Here is a 24,342-nt window from a genome sequence, read left to right as displayed (position 1 = left end):
TCCCACCCCCTCTGCCCCAGCTCACCTCCGCTCCACCTCCTCTCCTGAGCGCGCTGCATCCCCGTTTCTCCCCCTAGCTCCCAGCGCTTGGCTTCGAAACAGCTGTTTCATGGCAGCAAGTGCTGGGAGAGAGGGGGAGGAGGGGAAACGTGGCGCGCTCCAGGAAGAGGCGGGGCTGGGGATTTGGAGAAGGAGTCCAATAGGGGCAAAGTTGGGGCAGAGACTTTGGGGAAGGGGTTGGAATGGGGGTGGGGGCGAGCACCCACCAGCGCCGGGAAAAGTTGGTGCCTATGCGTGGTAGAACTGTGGCATTACAAAAATGCTGCTATTATAAATTTGCCGCCCTTGATCTAGGCCTTGTCGGCCTAGGAGATAATACACCACTGCTTGCAAGGCAGCCAGTCCACCTCCCTCCTCAAGCTTCAGGGAGTGGCTGAAGCTGCTCTGTTCTGCAGCCCTTCTTATATAGGCTGGGCCAACCCAGCCTATCAGCCCCTCTCTGATTGGCTGCCTCCTGCACAGCCTCCCAAGGGCTCTATTAACCCCTTAAAGCCAAGTGTGGGGCAGGTGCCCCATCACACTGTTAATGCGTGTAAATCTATCTAGAGAGTCTCACATCAGTTTTTTTGCCCCCATTAACATTGTCAACAGCAAACTTCATCAGTTTACTGTTCACTTTCTCCTCAAAATAAATAGATATTAAGTAATATTGGTCCTAATAATGGACCACTGGGTACTTCCCTCTACATTCTGAGGAGCAGACATTCATTATTCCTCTTTGCCTTCTGTTTATTTAGTCATTTTTAAATCCATACTTTAACCCTTTAACGTTTAGTTATATCCTTTAATAGTCTTATTTGGGATCATATCAAAAACTGTTTGGAAATTCAAGCAGACTGTGTCTCCCAGGTTGCTTTCACCTAATGTTTTATGAACACTTACAAAAAAAATGTTGCTTTGGCTCAAAGTTAATCAGAAATCTTTGCTTTCATATAGAAAGTGTTAGCAACCTTGTTGTTCCATCTAAGTGCAGAATATATTAGAGCTGATCAGAAACTGGGGAAATGACTTTGAAAATATTTGAAGTTGTTTCTGATTTGTAGGGTTTGAAATGGGGGGGTTGTTCCCCAGGCAACCTTTCATGCTCTTTATTGAAATTTTCCTGACAATTGTCTCTTTTCTGTTGCACCATTTTGATCCCCATCCAGGAGCTTGTTTATATAATAACCTGAGCTGCCTTGGGCAGCTCTTAAAGTTCTCCATTCCCCCCTTCTCACATGATAGCAGTGCCATTATTGGCACCATTCATGACATTCTGGGATGGGTGGGTTTTATGCTGTGTATGTATTTGAAACTGTTTCAATGTGGATTTGAATCAGTTGGTATTTATTTGAATTAGTAAATACACAGCCATTAAAATTACTGTTTTTCTGTGACATTATTTGTATAAAAATAACATAAGCCAATACTGACAAATGCGTCCTTAAAATTTCCTGTTGAAGGAAACGAACAAATATAACTATATATAATACTATATACAGTGGAGCCTTATCTTTCCCCTCCCCCCAATCACTATGGTCCCAAATTCAGCAAAGCAGACCAGTGCATGCTTAAATTCATTCCTATGCAGCAAAGCACTTAAGCACAAGCTTAAGTTCCATTGCCTTCATAAAAATATGGAAGCCATTTTAGGTGTACTCCACCTAGATTCAGTTCAATTTAGGGATAATCGCCACTTAGCCTCAAAGTGTGGGTTCTTATGTAAAATTTATCTTGAACCTCTTTCATCTGAAAATCTCTGAAGAAGCTCTGTCGTGCAGTACTGGAAATCGGCTGATGGCAGTAGAGCTGGAAATACAGCTAAAGAAAATGAATCCCTGATGGGTATTTCTGCAGTTGTTAGAAATGGCTATAGGGGAGTTAGTATGGAAGATCACACACTGAATTCTCTTAACTGCCAAAATTCTCACCCAGTGCCATAAGCATAATGTATATTTGAAGCAATGTCAGTGTGAACAGCTCTGAGGTTTTCTAATGGCTCTTAGCAGGTGGAATCGGCAGAGAAAAACCACAAGTAAATCACTTTTTACAATGAGGCACAGTTTATATCAGTTTGAGTTTATTTACTCATGGGTTTTCCTGCCAGTCCCCCTAGAAATACTTCAACATCTAATGGAACACACAAGTCATTTCCTTCCATGATATTTATGTGATGTGTACCTTGATGAAGAGTTAATTAACAGGAATCTCTTTTGAGCCTCTAATTCATCTCTGACAGTTTCTCTGGGGCCAAATAAAAGTAGATATTTAAGGGAATCTCAAGTAAATGGGTGACTATCAACTGAGGTTTTAGATAGTTTAACCATGACTGCAGTATTTCTGTCCTTCCACATCCTATTACGTTGCTTCATCTTTAGCAAAAACAAAAACAAACCTCTTCAGTGTCCGCAGCGCCACATTTACCTGTCCAAAGGCTTTTCTGGATGCTGGAGTGATGTACTGTAGCACTCCACTAAAATACTATAGTTGAAGTGGAAGAACTGTATACAGGATAAATTGCATTGGTATTTCAGAAGGCAGACTCTTGGTTAAACAGAATCATTTGGAAAGATATCTGGAAGTAATGAATTCTGGATGCTTTATAACTAAACTAGCAAAAGATTTAGCTTTGCAATAAATAAAGCCAATAGAGACCTGATTCTCCATTCTGTATACTAGTTTTACACAAGTGTAACTTAATTTTAATGGAGCTACACTAACATACGACTAGTGGAATAAAGAATTGGGGCCCTATGATCTTTGCAAGGCATTCCGCAGTACAGTCTATATGTGCAGTGATGAGGGCTAAACAGAAGCTAGATAATTCTCATTTTAAGCTAGGGAGATTTCCTTTTTCCTTTTTGTCTAAGGATGAAATTTTAATCAGACAATTTGGACAAGAAAAGTGCTAGTGAGGACAACTTTGCTAAGTAAGAATTTATTATATTCTTTACATTAATGTGCAATAGACCTTCTGTGTGTATGTGTGTGTGTGTGTGTGTCCCTATCCCACACCCACACCCCATAGATATGGAACTCAGTGACTTTCAACTGTTTCATTTGATTGCTATCTTTTTCTTCTGGACTTTCTTCCCTGAGCATGGCATTTGGGGTTGGGATGTGTGTGCACACTATTCACCCCACCCCCACCTAAAAATAACAATAAAAGTTGTTGTAAACTTAAAAATGGGCCAGTTTTCGTGAGACATTTTGCTGTCTATTTTGTAAGCATAACCAAGACTCATTTTCCAGTGAAAATGGAGCAACATTTTAATAAGCACAGGCCTATCTCCAGGGTGGTTCTGACTTCAATAAGAGTTTTGAATGAGTAACTAAAATAAGATTTAGATCTTTAAGCTTAGAAAAGCTCAAGGACATGCATGTAGTTAGCGTGCCTAGAATTAGTTCACAACAATTAACTAATGCTTTGTAATTCACCACATCTCTTTAATAGAAGTTATTTGAGCAGGCCAAAAACAGGAAATATTTGAAAAATGTAACCAATTTTGAAAATGTTTAATTCAAATCTTCACATGGAAAAGGTGTATGGAAGTTTTTCCCCAACTTTATTCCCTTTCCCACTTTTTTCCTTTTTCTATTTTGTCACTAAAAAGGGTGGTGGTGGAGAGAAAACCAGTTCTCCCCCCTAACTCCCCCGTCTATTGAAAAAAATGAAAACTTTGGGGGAAAAGACTTATTTGAAAAGCTTTGTTTTTCAAATGACAACTAAAAACATCAACTGGCTTTAGAAACAAAGATTTAGCTACTTAAATACCAAGGATACTATCTAATCTAGTATCGGGGGTAGCCCTGTTTTGGCTTAAGACCAAGAAGAATTTTTTTTGAAGATTATAGTCTACATTTGTTTAGGGCAATGGGCTTACGAGGGAAAAACAAAGCTTGGATGTCATTTTTCCTGTGCCATTATTTTGTTAAAAAAAATATAAGATGTCATTTGAATCTTATGTTAAGCCCAGGAAAGGCAGAAGAGATCCCAAGTTTATAATCTTAAATCCCAGGAAGGGAAACTCTGGGGAATGACGCTTATTGTGTATTGTTTTGTTGGTTGCTTTTTTTAAAGGAAAGGGAATAAAGTGTTTCATAACTTGAGTCATGGAGAGGCAGAATGGAATGTGAGGTACATTAACTTCAATCAAGAAAAGGCAAAATGCACAGAAGGGAAATGGCTTACCACTTTCAAACAGAGGAAATAAAAGGACACAGAGGAACTGGGGTGTTGTGTACTTGTTTTAGTAAGTTACACCTAGAAAGGGCAGAACACAATACATGTATTAATTTTATTTGTAGGGGATGTAAAATCAAATGTATGTCTTATTGATGGGGAAGGGAATGAACAAAATGTTTTTGACTGACAAAAATATTCGTTTTTGACACACAGTCAGGAGTGCCCTCCTCCTACCCCCCCCCCAACCTCCTGCAAGCACTCGGAGACAAGAAAAATGTAGAATAGGTAAATGGGAATAGAAACAAGATTGCTTATTTCCATGATACCATGTGGCTCTATATGTAATGTATATCCATTATTATTTAGACCTAAATCACCCATTGAAATGAAAAAGGCATTGCTATGATTAGTTTAAAAGAGCACCCAAACACTTATCCCCATTGCCTTCTGTGAATGACTCTACAACCTACAAATTCATAAAATTAACCAGAGTAGCTGTAGCATTGAATGCTTCAGTGTGTAGTGAGTCAGTTATGGGCTGACAAGATCCCTGTCACATATCACCCTCCTTGTCTAGAAAAAGCTACAGAACAAACAAAAAAAGCTGTTGCCCTTAATGATAGTGCTCTGGCAGGACAAAGGATATGCCACAGATGATGCCTGAGTTGGAAGATAAACGTGATAGAAATGGCTATCTATGGCAAGTGGGAAATCCCCATGTAGGAGAACAAAGGTGGGGGACAGGTGTCAGAGCAGGAACTTCAAAAGAAAAAGACACAGGCTTTTTTTTTTGGGGTGGGGGGAAAAACTATTTTGACATGAGGCCAGCCAAAGACAAAGGATGCTGTCTGGAGGAGGGAGAGAGTAAACGTCCTGATTCAGAAGCGACACCATGAGCTATAGTAGGGTGATCCTGGACATCAGTCCTATGGTATGTCTAAAAAGTGAGAAACTGAGACAGGGTTTTTTATGGCTTTTGCCTAGCTCTGTCTGTCTCTTGTGCTTTCTGAAGTAAAGAGTAACTGTGTTAGAAATGAGGGCTGTGAGAATAACGAAATATTCAGTTCAGGTCCAAAACAATTGAAAACATTTTTTTCAGGTTGACCCTAAAAGAAACTATTTCACTTTTTTTGGAGAAACAAAATGTCGACATTTCATTTTGTGTTGTCTGAAATTTTTTGGTCAGTCCATATTAACTATTTTGGTTGAGGTGCAGTGTGTGGCTTTTGTTTTGTTTTGTTTTTTTTTAAGATGGCTTCAACATAAATTGAGGGACATTCCAAAACAAAATGTTTTTCTGAAATGAAAAGTCAAACCATTTTCTTTTGACTGAAACAATTTGCCAAAATTGACTTACATTTTCAGGCTGTTTCAGTCAACCCAAAGCTGCATTTTTTTACCGGAAAAAAATGATTTGAATGAAATTTTCTGTCCAGCTCTATTAGAAACTGTGCAACACCTGTGTCTGTTGGTTTCAACTATCATTTGTCCCTAAAGAGGTAAACTGTAAACCAGAGTGCCTGCACAGTTGGAGGGCTAGGACAGGGTATGCTAGCTTAGTAGGGAGGCTGGGAAAGATGACACTAGTTGCTGGGCATAGGCAGTTGGACTGCAGGGTCTTAGTGCTCACAGGGAGGTGCTAGACAGACGATCTGTACCCTGATAATGTGCCTTGGAGACCCTAGCCAGGGCAGTCCTGGACTCTATTAAGACTCAAGAAACTTAAGAGCACACGGGTCCAGTGCGATGGGATCCAAACATAGTAATCTGGTGAGCGTCCAGCACAGGAAGCTTGACTAGGGCTGAGACGGAGCTACTCCTGCAGAGAAGATAAGGAGATTCTGGAAGAGGATCATGCTCTATTATCCTTAGAATCAGCAAAGGAATTGGGCCCGATACCAGGATATTCCCAGGATCCGCCTTTGTTCTGGCTTCCAGCTCCCATTTGTCTCCCTCCAGCCTATTGGCAACATGGCTGCTGCTCCCAGATGTCTCAGGTGGCATTTCACAGTGCAAAGGAGGATAATGATTATATTAATGCTATGAGCCTCAGCATTGCATTGCTTAAAACAGTTCAGTAGACCTTGGGGGCGGACAACACAGTCCTTGCAAAGGGGCTACCTGGGGTCAGTGGAATGGGGAACAATTCCAGGAGCCAGCATACATCCTTCCATGCCCTCCTGATCTGGATCTACCCAGTGCTCATCATCTTTGTGCGTGGAGGTGGAGGGGATAATCAGGCTCATTGTGTTTAGGCAAGAAACTTGAGTTTATTTTACTGGTTCTTTTTATACCAACTGTTTGTATCAACAGGTATTTTAGGTATCTTCAGGGCCAAAGAAAGATGGTGATGGCCCTTCTGGTTGGGAAATCTCACTTGTACAGTAGAAGAAATTCTTAAGACTAGAGGAGGATGAGACCTATGTCTATCTGCAATGGCAGAAAGTTACAAAAAGCTTCATCCATGTGCAGTGAGGAAAGAAAAAAAAATGTTACTTCTGGTAATGTTGTCTGGATGGGACTCCAGCTGTATATTAAACCATTTAAAAACAAACACCCACATCGAATAGTAAACAGGGCAGTGATCTTAATTCAGGCAAAACACTCCCAGATATCTGTTCACTTGGGCCCCAGTTCAGTGAAGCCCTTACGCTTGTGATTAATGTTGACTTCTATTACATGTAAGGATGTTTCAAATTAAATATATACATAAGTATTTTTCAGAATAGGTGTTTAGATGCCTAGAAAGTACTAAATCCCTCTTTCAGGGATTGTTTTGTTCTTTTGCTTTTATTCACAAATATAAGCAAAAATAGACTAAATCATTGTGTTTTAACCCCATCAATTTACCATTGTTTGAGAACCATTTAAGAATAGGAACAAGGTTCTCCTATATACCACTAACAATAATATGGCCAGATAACACAGTGGTCAGGGTATTTAGAAAATGGAAAACTAATAATGAATTTTCAGAAGATCCAATGTTATAAACTTTAAAGCACCAAAAAACAAAACAAAAACAACCCACACCTCAGGAAGGCAGTGTAAGTAACAGCATTCCCAGGAAATTGGTGTTGTAAAATACCATAAGAGCAGATTAATAAATGCATTAGTCTGGGTACAGGGACGAAAGGAGTCATAAATTCATTATTCTGGCCAAGGGAGGAAGAGAGCTCTAGAAACAGGCAGAATTAGATTTACTGACCAAAAATTGAAGCAGGAGCGTAAAGTTACCAGCTTAAAAGAAATCACTGAAGGTAAAAAATGCCTTCCCAAGCTTTTCAGTGACTAAGCATGCTCCCAAAGTAATGAGATTTGAATGCTTGCATAGCTTCAAGTGCTAGTATTGTTAATGAAGCTATCTATCATTTAACATCTAGTCCAATTATTTTATTTAATTACCTAGGGCCAGATTGTGATACTCTTAATTGTGTTGAGTAGTACCTTTCTCACCAAGTGGTCCCATTTAAAATTAAGTGGGCTACTCATGGGATAAGGTACTACTCCATGTGAGTAGGGGTACTGGATCATAGGCCAAATAAACACCCCAGACTGGTGGCCAAAGTGAACCACCTTTGCTCCTGCCCCACCTTTTCCTGGTTAACCTTTTAAGAGCTCTCCATTCTCCACATTGTTACACTTCAAACCCCATTACTTAATAACATTTTCCCACTCAACTCCTTCCCTTTTTAGGACTGATCAGATCTTCCACTGCTTCTCTCCTCTGAGATTTTCAAAATTCTCCTAGGGGACTTGGAATTCCGCTCCCTTAAGTTAGGGCTAAAATTTTCTTAGCCACTTGTAAGATTTTGAAAGAGAAATAGAGCACTCATTTAAAAAATAACTGATAAGAAGTCTTCATAATCCTGATTTTTTTCTTAATGAAATGAAGGTGAGAGGAAAACACTATTCAGAAGGAAGAAAATAAAAATAGCATAACAGATCTTTAGATTTTTATAAATAAGAGTATGTAATGGCCATAAGGGCAACACCAATTGGCCTATGGTCACTACAGAGTATAAATCATATTGGTTAAAATAAATGCCTCCTCCCGAAGCAAATGGAGATGCCACTATCTCAATGTCCTTTAATTATGATGACTTAGAGGTTGACTCAAATCTCTCCTTGTCCCGCATCCACCCAGGATCTCCTCTGTGGTGGGAGGCCACGTAGTTGGCTGAATGCTTCTTCTACTAGTTCATCTTCTAAAGCAAATCAGTTACTTTTCTCCCCCTTCCTTCTCAAGAGAATATCAACAACATTGAGCCTAGCATCAGTGGAAGCCGCTCCTGGGGTTCCTTATTTAACATGGTCTGGGGTTTTATGAGAATATTGTGCATGGATCAGGCTAAAGGATATGACTTAAAAAAAGTGGTAAGGTCTATTAGAGGATCATGACGTGGGGGAAGATTAGGTTCATTACCTAAAATGAAACAAAGTCAGGCAGACAACTGGTTTGAGAGACAGGAAAAAGTTCAGTCTTGTTCTTATTTTAACTCCTCCATTTGCCTGTACCTACCTATAATAGCCCAGTAGTGCTTCGCCTGTTGTCTTCATGGCTATTGCTTAATACAAGTTTAGAATTTGTAGAAATGTTGATATTTGGCGAATATTGTTTGCAGTGTTGTGGTAACCATGTTGGTCCCATGATATTACAGAGACAAGATGGGGTGAGGGAATATCTTTTACTGGAACAACTTCTGTTGGTGGAAAGCACAAGCTTTTGAGCTGCAGAGTTCCTCTTTAAGTCTGGAGAAGGTAACCAGGATGTCACAGCTAAATACAAGTTAATACAAGTTAACCATAAGACTCTGTTTAACCATCTGTCCCAACTTGCATTAAATGAGAGCATCACAACTAAATACTAGTCTCTCTCATTTGGGGAATGGCACTGTGAGGGTTTACGCCCCTCATTACAGGTCAACACGGCCTAATGGCCAGAGTCCATAGAATAAGCCCTCGTTGCAGGGCAGCACGGCCTAGTGGCCAGAGTCCATAAACTTGCCCCTGGTTACAGGGCAGCATGGCCTAGTGGCCAGAGTCCATAGAATAAGCCCTCATTACAGGGCAGCACAGCCTACTGGCTAGAGTCCACACAATTGTCCCTGGTCGCAGGGCAACATGACCTAATGGCCAGAGTCATAGAATAAGCCCTCGTTACAGGGCAGTAGGACCTTACTACTGGCTCACTGGGGGGGTCCTACCGAAACACGCTGAGGCTCACCGGGGCAAGGTATCAGTCCGTCACCCCTCCCCCCCTCGGGTCGCTTCCTACTGGCTTGGGAGTTGGGGGTCTCCCACGAATCCCAAGGTTCTACGCGGGTCTCCAGGTCTGTCGCCTCCCCTGGTTCTTCGCACAGTAGAGGTTCGTGCCAGCCTGTAGAAGCCTCTGTTCCCAGCAGCTTCAAGAGTGTTGGCTGGTCTTCCGCAGGAGCTTTCCGGTTAGGTAGAATGTGCATTGGACGTTTAAAAGCGCGCTGGCACAGTTTACTGACTGGGTTAGACCTCAGCAAAATCAATATTCCCATCCTTATTACTGCTTGCAGTGTGCTCCACAATATCTGTGAGAATAAGAGGGAGATGTTTATGGCGGGGTGGGAGGTTGAGGCAAATTGCCTGGCCACTGATTACATGCAACCAGACACCAGGGCGGTTAGAAGAGCACAGCAGGGCGTGCTGTGCATCAGAGAAGCTTTGAAAACCAGTTTCATGACTGGCCAGGCTATGGTGTGAAAGTTCTGTTTGTTTCTCCTTGATGAAAACCTGCCCTCTTGGTTCACTCTATTCCCTGTAAGCTAACCACCCTCCCCTCCCCTCCCCCCTTTGATCTCCGCTTGCAGAGGCAATAAAGTCATTGTTGTTTCAAATTCATGCATTCTTTATTAATTCATCACACAAATGGGGGGATAAATGCCAAGGTAGCCCAGGAGGGGTGGGGAAGAAGGGAAGCACAGGGGTGGGGTAGTTGTAGGGGTACCCCCCAGAATGGCATGCAGCTCATCATAGAAACGGCATGTCTGGGGCTCTGACCCAGAGCGGCAGTTTGCCTCTCTGGTTCTTTGGTAGGCTTCATGCAGCACTGCTGCAGGTCTCTGTTATAACCTCTGTCCTTCATGCCCTTGGAGATGTTTTCAAATATTCCGGCATTTCATCTTTTGGAACGGAGTTTGGATAGCATGGATTCATCTCCCCATACAGCAATCAGATGCAGCACCTCCCATTCGGTCCATGCTGGAGCTCTTTTGCGATTCTCGGACTCCATGGTCACCTGTGCTGATGAGCTCTGCATGGTCAGCTGTGCTGCTCAGCTCGCTACGCTAGCCAAACAGGAAATGAAATTCAAAAGTTCGCGGGGCTTTTCCTGTCTATCTGGCCAGTGCATCTGAGTTGAGAGTGCTGTCCAGAGTGGTCACAATGGAGCACTCTGGGATAGCTCCCAGAGGCCAAAACTGTTGAATTGCGTCCACACTACCCCAAATTCGACCCAGCAGGGTCGATTTCAGCGCTAATCCCCTTGTCAGGGAGGAGTACAGTAATCGATTTTAAGAGCCCTTTAAGTTGACAAAAATGGCTTTGTCGTGTGGACAGGTGCAGGGTTAAATGGATCTAATGCTGCTAAATTCGACCTAAACTTGTAGTGTAGACCAAGGCTAAGAGAAATAGAGTGAAATAGAAATAGAGTATTTTTAATGGTACCTCTATACTGGAAACTGTGACATTCAGACTAAGTAATTTAATACTTCTGTGACCGACATTCCAGGGGGACCATGCTTAGACTGCTCAATTAGGGCAAACTGCTAAGAATGTGAGAGACAATCCCCCAAACTGGTGGTTACTCTAATCCTTAGATTCACCGAGCCAGCAACAAAACAGCTTACAATACCTTACTGGTTACCCAGAAGCCAGAAATACAGTCCCCTTAAAGCAACCCAGCCATGAGCTCTCACCTAGACCGCGAAGTCAGATATGATGAGGATTACTGAAAATGCTGATCATATAAAAAGTTCTACCACTTCCAAAGGATTGAACATATCACCCACCAGGTTAATGAATATTTCAGATCTTACCCAAATACATGCTTACAGCCAATTCTTAATAACTAAACTAAAATTTATTTTAAAAAAGAGAGTATTGGTTAAAAGATCATTATACATGCTGATATGAATAGAGTTCTTAGGTCGGTTTCATAGTAGAGATGGCGAGCTTTACATTTGCAATAAGCCCTTTCAGAATTAGTCCATAGGTTACAGTCCAATGTCCAATCTCAGGGTGATCCAGAATGGAACTGGAGACCTCAGTCTTACAACTCAAGCTTCACCTGATGAAGCTTAAGCAGATCTGAGATTAAAGGATCAGGGCCCAAGAGTTCTTTGTATAAAACCCAGGCAGGCTATTGACAGCCTCTTGACAGCAGGTGTTCCTTGGGTGAAGCATTGTGGCTTATAAGTAGAATCACCTCTTTCCTATGTATACACAGGTAGCTTGTATTCATTAGTATAATGTTATCCTTTAAGCAGTTTAGACAGTTTACTACAAACTTCAACGAGAAATATAGACAATGAAATTATTACATTCAGGTTTCATCTAAATGTTCCCTTTTGATCTCTGAATCAATAGATATAGTAACAGACAGGATCCATCCGCTTACATAGCTGGCATCTAACAAGATACTAATTGTGTGTGTTTACTTATATTACCTCTACTTCTCTAACAATACAGGTTTGCATTTCAAAGCTCTAGTCTATTTAACATGAAATGGCCCTAATTTCCATTTACATATTTTTCTAACATGTCCCTAAAGGTTGAATTTGAGTCATTTAGCCTGCTTGTTGCTTATCCCTTTCTGGCTTAATGTTACAACTTTACAATACATAATGGAGATAGAGGGGTCAATATCCCATTCTCTGATTAATTTCTGATGCTATTCATCCGAGGATCTTAAGCACGTCACAAAAACAAACTAAGTCTTGAGTTCATTAATACACCTCTGTGCTCTTATGAACTCAGTTTTAGAATGTGGTAAAGTGATGCACATCTAGGTTAAATTATTTCCCCAAAGTCATTCACTGATCCCTGGCAGAGTTGGGAACAGAGTGCTGGAGTCCAAATTTCCAGTTCTGCTCTACCCATAAAACAAGTCACCTTCTCTAAGATATGTAAAACTATGTTTATTCCTGTAACATATCAGTGAAAATCAGCCCATTGTCCCCAGCTAAAGTTTCTGCCATCCCACGCAACATGTACAATATGTACAACAACCTCTTTTGAGGACAATGGCAGTATGTGTGTATTAAAAACTTTCAGATGCTCGAAATCCATCATATCTTTTACTCAAAGCACAGGGCCAGATTCTCTGCTGCTTCCATCCTCCACTGGGTATAGTAGAGAAGGGAGGCTTTCAGGGAGCCAACTGCAGCTCCTGATTTGCTGTCTAGCTCTGCCCCCAAGCAGAAATATAGAGTAGATTAACATGCATCAGCTGGCAATGGCCCCTAACTGGCCATCTGCTAGTTGAGGATTGCTGGAGCGCATTGTAATCTGGCCACGACTCCTCTGTTCCTTTCCAGTGCTGGTGCTGGGAGCTCTGGGCAGGACAAATAAGAGTCAGCCCTGCTGGTTATATACTGGCAGGGACTCTCATGTGCTGAGGAAATCCCCATCGGGCTCATACAGTAACTCTTTACATTCTTTGCACTGCTTGTAACACGAAAGGCACAAAATGGGGGTAGAGGAACTGCCCCCTTTGCCTTCAGTCCATTTCTCTTTCTTGGGTCATGATGAACCAACACCATCAAATTGAAGACCCCTTTAGTTTTTCTCTCCCACTACCAGTGCATTTTATTGCTTATTGGTATGAAGTTGATGATACAATTAAAAAAAAAGAATCTGGCAAAAATTTCATTACAACAACTTATCCCTGAAGGGTTTTTCAGATCACATTCCTCGGTACCACATCTATCCTAATAGCTTTACAGCTATTCTTTTTTTAATTAAAGGTTCCAACCCCTCTATTTTTCATATTGTGTTTCAGCCATTGATCACATCTGAAGTTTTAAAATGAAACTTCAAGCAGAGGGCCCGATCCTGCTGCTTTTGAAGGCAATGGCAAATCTTGCACTGATTTCAATGGATGGAGGATCGGGCTCCAGAGTATAAAGATGTGTGTGTGTGTGTGTTTATAAGTTTCTGAGCTATTAAATTATCCTTTTTGTGTCATATCTGGGATGATGTACACTTCTGTGGGGGAAGAATGGGGTGCTCCTTTATGACAACAGTACTAAATGTCACACAAGAAGTTCTTACAAATGAAAGAAATAAGTGTGAGCAGAGGTTGACACTGATGCTATCTCTAGAGAACTGCTTAGAATTTTTACCAAATCATCCAGTTAAAACAGCCTGCTGCATGAAGTGCATCCAGTTGTCATTCTTTCCTGAAACCAATCACAAAACTGAAGAATGTCCTAAACGCTTTGGTCCAGGTCCTCCAGTGCATTAGGACAGTTTTGCTCTGATTCACCAGTGCAAAGCTCTCTTATCTGGCCATGAAGGGGATACAGCAGGTGGTGCCCCTGTGTTCTGGCATTTCCTGTTGCTGTTTCAGCCCCATGGAGCTACAGCAAGACAGTGTAAGTTAAAGCACTGTAAAAGCTACTCTACCTTGTGCCTGAGGGATAACCCAGTACAAACTGTCCCTTAAACTAAAAGTTTGCATGGATGGTGTGACGGGTTGGATCACAGAAACCCCCTTGGGAGCTGCCACCCGATGTGCAAAGACTACCCCTGCTTCTGTTTTCTCTGCCAGCTCAGGACTCCAGCACCCTGTCTTGCTGAGCCAGACACTCCTGTTTGGCTCCAGACACAGATCCAGATCTGAATCACTTGTCCCAAAGCTGCAAGTTTACCTGAAAACAGCTCACAGTAGTGTGCTTGTCTTTAGCACTCAGATGCCCAACTCCCAATGGGGTCTAAACCCAAATAAATCCGTTTTACCCTGCATAAAGCTTATGCAGGGCAAACTCATAAATTGTTTGCCCTCTATAACACTGATAGAGAGATATGCACAGTTGTTTGCTCCCCCAGGTATTAATACATACTCTGAGTGAATTACTAAATAGAAAGTGATTTTATTAAATACAGACAGTAGGATTTAAGTGGTTCAAAGTAGTAACAGACAGAACAAAGTAAGTCACCAAGCAAAATAAAATAAAATGCGCAAATCTATGCCTAATCAAACTGAATACAGGACTCCAGCACCCTGTCTTGCTGAGCCAGACACTCCTGTTTGGCTCCAGACACAGATCCAGGGTCTGAATCACTTGTCCCAAAGCTGCAAGTTTACCTGAAAACAGCTCACAGTAGTGTGCTTGTCTTTAGCACTCAGATGCCCAACTCCCAATGGGGTCTAAACCCAAATAAATCCGTTTTACCCTGCATAAAGCTTATGCAGGGCAAACTCATAAATTGTTTGCCCTCTATAACACTGATAGAGAGATATGCACAGTTGTTTGCTCCCCCAGGTATTAATACATACTCTGAGTGAATTACTAAATAGAAAGTGATTTTATTAAATACAGACAGTAGGATTTAAGTGGTTCAAAGTAGTAACAGACAGAACAAAGTAAGTCACCAAGCAAAATAAAATAAAATGCGCAAATCTATGCCTAATCAAACTGAATACAGATAATTTCACCCTCAGAGATGCTTTAATAAGTTTTTTCTCAGACTGGACACCTTCCAGGCCTGGGCACAATTCTTTCCCCTGGTACAGCTCTTGTTGCAGCTCAGGTGGTAGCTAGGGGATTCTTCATGATGGCTCCTCTTCCTCTCTGTTCTCTTCCCCCCTTTATATATCTTTTGCATAAGGCGGGAACTCTTTGTCTCTCTGGGTTTCCACCCCCCCCCCCCTCACTGGAAAAGCACCAGGTTAAAGATGGATTCCAGTTCAGGTGACATGATCACATGTCACTGCAAGACTTCATTACTTACTTGCCAGCACACACATATACAGGAAGACTTACAGGTAAATACAGCCATCTGCAGACAATGGGAGTCATCAAGATTTCAAACCATCATTAATGGTCCACACTACACAATTACAATAGGCCCTCAGAGTTACATTTTATATTTCTAGTTTTAGATACAAGAGTGGTACATTTATACAAATCAGATGATCATACTCAGTAGATTATAAGCTTTGTAATGATACCTTACAAGAGACCTTTTGCATGAAGCATATCCCAGTTACGTTACATTCACTTATTACCGTATTTTCTCTAAAACTATCTCAGTTACATTATATTGACTTATTATCAAGTTTTTATAAAACCATATAGACTGCACAACATCACAGATGGCTCTTCTAACATATGGAAACCTGTCTACACCTAAAGTCATTCAGACAAAAAAGGACCTGTATTTTGCATATACAGATAAATGAAATATGCATCTCCAAATGTTAACAGGATGACCAAATACATCCTTGCATGTATGAAATGCCCTGCAAGCATTAAAAAATCCTTCCTGAGTGAAAATGTAAGTCAAGAAGAGCATGAGGTAAATGACACTGACAGTGGTGGCACTTGCAGCAAACATTCTGGATCAAGAATGACTTCTGCTCCTGTGACATCACCATCTGGAAGTGTTGTGCACTCAAGTTCAGCTCTTCCATCATCATGAAAACGGGCCTCTCAAATAGCTGTATTCAAGATTCCCAACAGTGACTTCAATTTCTGACAAGAAGACACCAGAATATCAAAAAAAAAAAAAAAAAAAAAAAATACTGACCAAGCTCTTGCAAAAGTGTTATATTCTTCTGATACTCCATTATCAGTCATTGAGAACAGTTATTAGCAGGCAGCATTTAAGCCATTGTACCAGTCACCCAGCAGACATTTTTTAGCAAGCCTCTTCTACAGTCAGAATATACATGTGTAGTGCAAACTGTGCCAGAAAAAAATAAATGGAACACTTTGACAGTACTTATAGATGGGGGACAAACTTATGGGGGGAAGGAATAACATCCCAACCATATTTTTACAAGAGCATTGAAACAGGAGAGAACAGATATACAGATTAGTAATGAAATATGTGGAGTATTAGAGAAGATTGGAAATGGAAAAGTATTTGCTCTAGTGACTAACTGCCAGTAATATGAAAGCAGCATAGTACATAATGGACAAATATGTCCATGTTTCTGCACTAGGATGTGTTTCCCATGGCCTAAACCTGCTTCTTTTCCAGTGTACTTAATTTTGTGAAATCATTAAGATCTATAAAATATATGAAAACTACTCATATTGTAGTTGCAGTCTTTAAGAAGAAGCATTGTAATAATAGAATTGTCTCATAGTGTTACTTTCTAGCAAGACTGGGAAGTGTGCTGATGTTCTCTGAAAGGTTTTATTAAACAGAGTTCTTAAAGAAACAGTTATAATTGAAGATTTCAAAGTAGTTAGAAGTACAAACTGTGCCTTGAGGTTATCTTCTGGGTTCACCTGCAAAACTCCCTGAAGATTCTACAGCCAGGGCCAGCTCTGGCTTTTTTGCTGCCCTAGGCAAAAAAGCCACTTGCCGCCCTTCCCCCCGCCCCCCTCCAGCACGGCAGGGGAGGGCGCCGAGCCCGGACGGGGCTCTCCACTCTCCCCGGTGGCCAGAGCGCCGGGAGCAGGGCCGAGAGCCTGGCCGGGACTCTCCGCTCTCCCTGGCGCTCTGGCCGCCGGGAGCAGGGTGGAGAGCCCGGATGGGGCTCTCCGCTCTCCCCGGCGGCCAGAGTGCCAGGGGGCGGGCGGAGAGCCCCCGGCGGCCAGAGCGCCAGGGGGAGGGTGGTGAGCCCGGCTGGGGCCCCGCCGTGCCGCCCCCCTCCAGGCGCCGCCCCAAGCACATGCTTGGTGGGCTGGTGCCTGGAGCCAGCCCTGTCTACAGCCAATTCCTTTTGCAATCACCATCTAAATCAATCACAGCACTTTTGTCAGACATTCCTCAACTGACAGCCAAGATAAAGTCAACTATTTTTGAGAATCCAAGTTGTAGTGAGGCAGCCTCCGGAGGGGGAAGAGCCCATCCGGAGGCCGAAGTGGGTGGAGCTAGGGAGCTCAGAGCCTGCCCCTCAGAGGGTCAGGTGGTGACCCGGAAGTATAAAGGCTCGCCCTCAGACCTCAGTGAGGCCCGAGCTGCCAGAGAGCTTGTGACTGGGAAAACTCCATGGCCCAAGGCGGCCGCCAGGACTGGCCGGGCCTGGCATGCTCCCATTACCCGGAGGAGTTACTGGACCTACCCTGCGGTCGCTACCTTGAGGAACCCATGGTGCTGGATCCCCCAGAGGACAACATCCTGACCCAGGTACTACCGAAGAGGGAGTGTGGAAGTAGCCCGGGGGCAGCCGACCCTAGTCTGGCTGTAGCACTGCCAGAGCCCATGTCAGTGTGTTGCGGCCAGGATCCCCACTGACACAGCAGTGGGTCTTCTGCTGCTGCTAGGGCCCCAGGCTGGGATGTAGTGGAGTGGGAGGGCCTGCGTCCCCCCTGCCACCCAACCCATGGGTGGCAGTCTCCCCCTTTCCCAGGCCTGAAGAGGCTTGGGCCTATTGCTCCTGCTCAGCCCTGCCTGAGGGCCTGAGTCTTGGACTCCTTGTTGCCCTGCCCTGACCCGGGCCTGGGCTTACAGTGTTTATTACAGTTACCGCAAGGGCTGCCGAGGGAGACCCCGCGGATAGACTAATTCCCCCGAACAATGACTGTATGTAGTGAGCCGGTGTGGCTCCCCGCTGCCCCGGAGAGGGTCGAGCCCCGGTTAACCCTTGTACATAAGTGTATCTCCACTCACATCTGGAAGAAGTAACAATAAAGGACTTTATTCATAGACAGGAAGAATTTTGCTACAAACCTCTTAGATCCAAAGTTCAAAGGTAGTAATGTTAGCAATGATAGAATTGTTACAGCATTTGACTGGATTACTAACTAAACAAGCAACATACTTAAGATGAAATGTTGGGGAAAGTATTTTCATATCTTGCAGAATACAGAACCTCTGCAGATATCTGGTCCAGGAGTGCAATATGAAAATCTTCTAAGCATATTGCTCTTACAATATAGTGGCAAAGTTGTTGTACAATACAACTTTTGACTCCTCTTGTTCCATGTCTGCTTCAGGCTCCTCGATCTTGTGCAGCATATGAAAGAAACTGGTCAACGTTTGGAAATATATACCCAAGAAATAAGCTAACGTGAAAGAATGGAAAAGTTTTATTTCAACTTGTGCAAATCTTCAGTTTAATGAAGTACATGAAGATCACAGGGAAAGTTCAGAATCATAAGTTGTGGATCTTTCAGACACAGATTCTGATTAGAGAAGTCACAAGGAAAATCTTGAACTATGTTAGGTGTGTCACACAGTCTGGAGTGGCTCACAACTGTGAGGTGCCAATTTCAGCTCAGACTGTCAGAAAACAGGGCAAACACCCCAAACTGGTGTGTTGTTCTATAATTATATTTGACCAAGCCTGTAACAAATATGCACTTCTGGATCACCACACCAGTCTAACCATGGAGTAACAAACAGTTCTCTTAGACTTTCCAGCCTATCTTGCCACTCAAACTGGACTTAGTGATAATGGTCACATAAACCAAAAATCAAACCACATCAGGTTACTCCCAATCCCAAAGGATCAGTCACTTACTCCAGATCAATTGGTATTCTGGATCTCACACCAAAGACAATGCTGGCAGCCAACTCTCTAGTAAACTAAAAGATTTATTAGTAAAGAAAAAGAAGAGTTATTAAGGGATTAAAGGAAGTAAACAAGTCAAAGCTTGTAAATCCAAAATTATAGCAGAGATGTAGTAATCTGCCAGTTTCCCAGAAGTCTTTCAGGGTTACCCAGAACAACTCTGGGGATCTCTGTTGTCTTGTTCAGTTAATTTCAGTTAGAATACAAACAGTCCATAGATGCCTGCCATTACATTATAGTAGGAATAGATAAGTGAAACAACATAAGTAACATTCCATTAGTTTTCATGAAGTTCTAACACCTGAATACTCTTACATTAACACATTTTTGAGCTAGGATTATTTAATTATTGGGTATGCTTCATATAAAGGTAATGTAATAGTAAACAGGATATAGATAGGTGAAAACAATACAATTAACATTGCCATTGATTTCTAACACACAAGGGAATTGGCCTGAATATATGCAAATACATTTAACTCTTTTGCTATTCACACACCTGTGAATTGGCCTATGACTCTGGCCTCAGCTGGTCTGTCAGCATCACACTAGTATTTCCAAGATTATATTAATAACTAAGCTATTTCTTGAATAGGATGTCTAGTTTTGCCTACAGTTATGACACTTAATCTGGTAGATGATGATGCACTATTAAAAAGCCAGGAGTTTATTGTAAAGTTTGAAAATATATATATAATATATATCCAAATTTACTGTTGGTCCTTAATATCATGCTGTTAACTACATTATAAAATATGTATGGGGTGTTTATTTTCTAAGCTTTCTCTCTATAAATATGAGTTTCTTCTGTGTCTGTATTATAGCATCAGGTCTCTATTTTCATACTATTTCTGATCCCTATGGATATAACCTTCCTTTTTGTTTACAGGTCAACAATATTGATGCTTTCTATTTTCAACATATTTGTTTTCCTATTTTACAGATGTCAACAGGAAAATATTTAAATACTGTGCAGCTCCATCTCTAATATTAGTCACATTTATCTTTATTCAAAAGTAAAGAATGTATATTTATTTATTTCATACTTTTACCTAGAGGTACTTTCTATGTGCTAACTAAATCATACATAATACATTTCTCATTCTTAAAGAAGTAAATAAAGTTTAGTTTCAATAAGCAATTAACTACTGCAGGTATTTCAATTTTTCCCAAAATTTCTGTTTTTCTGGTGGGCTGGGGGAGGAGGACGAAACACACACACTGGTTTTTTTCCCTATACCTTCAAAATTTCCAGGAATTTTATATCTCTACCCTCTTCCAGCTATCATCACTTCAGCCTTTCTGGGGTTCAGCTTCAGCCAGCTATCTTGTATTTCTTTCATGCACTGCAATGGTTAATCAAACATGCTGCATGGGATGGATGAAAAGGACTCGCTGTCAGAACTGTTTTATTGCTATATTGATTGCCACTAATGGTAGACATAAGTCAAATAAAAGAGATTATAAAAATCAGCCCTGCAGGACTCTATGTATGAGAGCTTGTGGGGAGGAGGAAAAACTGCTTGTCACGACTTTGTGGGATCTGTTAGAAAAGAACAAGCACAGTAATGTAGTGTGTGCCTTTTCAGTTCCTGACACTGCACAGTAGGATGATCACAGTCCATCTTGATTAGTATTCAAAGCAGCTCAGAGACTAGAGAGTAAGCATCAATGTTTTTCCTTTGTCCGTCACCAGAAGGAGATTGGCCACTAACACAAAATCTGTGCCCTACCCTGTTTTGAAGCCAAATTAGGAGGATGAGAGAGGCTACCAGATAATGATGCTGGAGCCAGTTAGCTGCCACTTTCTCAGTCCCGGCCAGAAATGAGTTACATGCCTGGGAATTAGCGTTTGAGGTTACTGACAATGAACGCTGACTTTTATTTTTTAAAACAAGACAGACTGTAGCCTGTTTCAGGGCAATGTTTAATTTTAAAAATGTTGCCTGTAGATAATTACATGGGATGGAACATTCCAGCCAATCCCATTGTAGTTTTCAACTAGGTAAATTTATAAATGTTTAATTTCAAACTAGTTGGTGGCAACAGGGTGGGGACAGTAACCTGTAGTAAAACATATATGACAAATGGCAATGTCATGGTTGCTGATCTGTACTGCATTGAAATTAAATTCTTCCCCGGACTGTATCGATTGTGTGTGTCCAAGTATGTATCTTATGAACCCTAATTGAGTGACCAAGGAAACATCACAATCCTACATCACCTCCACTGCTCAGAGCAGCCTTCTTCAACTTTTCAAAAAATTAACTCTTTACCTCCAAAAATATAATTCTGTGACTGTAAATCTATGATAAATATATTTTGGCAGATTTGTCTCTAACTTCCATAGGTGGTTATGGCTATGTTGTGTTCTTTCCAAATACCTAACAAGGTTGAGTTCAACCAAGAGATGGATCAAACTTCAGAATGCTTTGACAGGATGAAAGGAGGGTGGCTAAAGGATGAAGGGATATAAGTGATAAAAGAGGAACTCTGATTGCTGGCTGTTACCTGGCTGATTGCTGGCTGTGAGATAGGAGAGGGGTGTTTATATGGATTTCCTCATTACTGTAGCTCCCCTCTACAAGCCCTGGATTTCATTTATTTTGATACTCTAATAGTAAATTCATCTATAAGGAACACTGAGACAGTTCATTCCAGGATGAAGGTTTATATATGAATCCAAACTTCCCTCCTCTTTTTGCAACGTTTCAATATGTAACTTTATATGCTATAATAACTAGAAGATAAATAATAAAATGCAAACTGACAAATATGCATTTTTTTTATAAATGTGCAGAATTGGGCTTTTTAATGAGAGCCAACTGTTTTTCAAAGAGTACACCAATCTTTTGTTGTGCAGGTGAAGGTTTATCTAGTGGCAACTGCCTGTGGAGTTCTTTAGAGTAAATAGTTAATGACAGTAGTTTTATGATTGCTGGCTGGCTGGCATGATTTTCTTTCCTTCCGCCTAACAAAGCAATTTTTTTAACCCGTTTCCCTATAGCTTTAAGAATCCTAATCACAATAGACTGTATCAGAGTCTCTGTTACGTTTTCCAAGGGGGAGGGGGAAGTAAACAGCATAAATGTTGAAAGGTAAAGTGTTTTTTAGTTTCAATAATAAATTATTAGTAACGCAGTTGAGGAAATGTGCGCTGTTTGGGTTTTATAATATATAGGCCAAACTCTGTCCTTAGCTGTGTGCATACTTTCCTCTGGCTGAGAGCAGAATTTGGTCTTATGAATTTTATGTTGAGCAGGAACCTTCTTGCTTGCTCTCTGGCAGAACCCAGGCAGCAGAGATGCTTTTGATAGAGAGAAATTAGACTGTTTTTCTATGGCTCTATATTTCAAGATTATGGTGAATTGAGATGTAAAATTCTTCTAGAAACTCACTGTTTGGCTAACATGCTAATGATTTCTTATAAAGACCTACTACTCTAAAAGTTCAGCCTAGTTGTGAGGATCCAATCATTCCACGTATAAACAAGAACAAGGATGATCTGATCACTGGACTGATCTGGTTTCAGTTCCCAGCTCTGCAGTAGGAAAGTCAACAGGGATAACATTTTCAGTCACCTCAGTAACTTAAGCTCCCACGTTACTTGTTTTGAAAATGGAACTTAGGCACTTACTTAGGTAAGTCTACAGAAAGTTAATAAGAAGGCTCCTAAATCATTCAGGCACTTAGTGGCTCATTGCGTCAATTCCCTCTCTGATGATGGACTAATAATTTTTGCTGTCTCTCACCTTTTGTCTTTTGGCTATTTAGGCTAGGATTTTTGGGAGTTAGGCACCCAGCTCCCATTAACTTTCAGGAGGAGATAGGCCCCTTTGAAAATCACAGCCTTACACTGTGTGCTCTTTGGGACATGATCAACCTCTTACTATGGGTATGTCCAGTACCTAGGACAATGGAGACCTGGTCTCAACTGAGGCATCTAGGCACCACTGGAACACAAATGATTAATAAATATTAATTTTAGTCATGCTGCAAGGGCCTTAACATTCTGTCTCTAAAAAGGGAATGAAAATCTGTAAAGGCTGGAAACTCCTGTTGTGCAACAGTATCTTCAGAATAAATATGATGTATACCCACATCTTTTGAAGAGACAATACCTATTTTGTGGAGGCAGTGGCAACTTTATTATTCTGCTATTATTTTCATATAATTCCTCCTGAAACTGAATAGTTTTTATCTGTAGTGTGGCACTGAGGTGACCTTGCTGATGGCTGAATTGTGAGTAATGCTTTCCAGCATGATCTTATGCTCTACTGTGCATTTCCTTGGAGACTATGAATGATGTCTCTCCTAACAACATCAAAAATGAAAGAAACAACTATAAAACATAAGCCACAAAATGTATTTGCATTTTAATAGGCAAAACCAAGGCTAACCTAAAATGTGCATGGATGAATGACATTAATAAATGACTAGTATGTTAAAAGTTGGCATTTTTACAGTGGCAATATTGGATTTGGTTGGAAAGAATTTTAATAGTTATTTAACATTCTAAGTTAGAATCATAATAGTCTCAGTTGCAAGACCTTCCGGTAAATAGTACCTTCTACAGTAAATCCTTTTGATCTCCTCTTTATTCCACACACTCCACATTATTTTCAATAAGAGTGTGACTGGCATGCATGATTTTTCTCTTTAAAATAGAATCAATCTAAGCATCAAAGGTTCCTTTTTGTATTGCTTGTTACACAAAGACAAAATAACGCACTCCATAGCTGGCTCATTTTCACTTTTTGAATGGAGTGGCTCTGAAAAGATAATTGGACTTCACAAGATAGGGGCACACTCTGACAGTCAGTGAAGGAAATAACATATATAGACTACTTTGCAGAATATCCTTTGCATGAACATTTTCATCAAGGAATTCCTACGTTATGCTGGTAATTGGAAGCTTACTTGTATGCTGTATCTCACTTTTAAATCTGTTTTTATCTATGTATCACTTAAAAAATGAGTTACATCATAACAGCGAGGAAGGGTAAAGCTACAGGGATCCATCCTCATTTTTAGCTCTGTACTCTATTCTTTTGCATACACTTTGGATTGGATCTTACTTCCATATTTGACCCTCTGCAGTTTCAGATAACTGAGTAGAAATCTTGGTTGTAATGCTGCACAGTATAGAACTAACATGCAGGATTAAATACCCCTGTCTCTACAAAAGACTTACGTTAATACACATAAAACTCTGTTCATATAATTAGGAGTTGGCTCTTCTTAGGGCAGGTCTTCACTACAGGGGGGGTCAATTTAATATACGCAAATTCAGCTACGCAAATAGCGTAGCTGAATTCGACCTATCGGAGCCAACTTACCCCGCTGTGAGGACGGCGGCAAAATTGACCTCCGCGGCTCCCCGTCGACGGTG

This window comes from Malaclemys terrapin, chromosome 1 (genome assembly GCF_027887155.1).
Source record: "Malaclemys terrapin pileata isolate rMalTer1 chromosome 1, rMalTer1.hap1, whole genome shotgun sequence".
Taxonomy (NCBI): Eukaryota; Metazoa; Chordata; order Testudines; family Emydidae; genus Malaclemys; species Malaclemys terrapin.
This window is presented reverse-complemented; position numbering follows the sequence as displayed.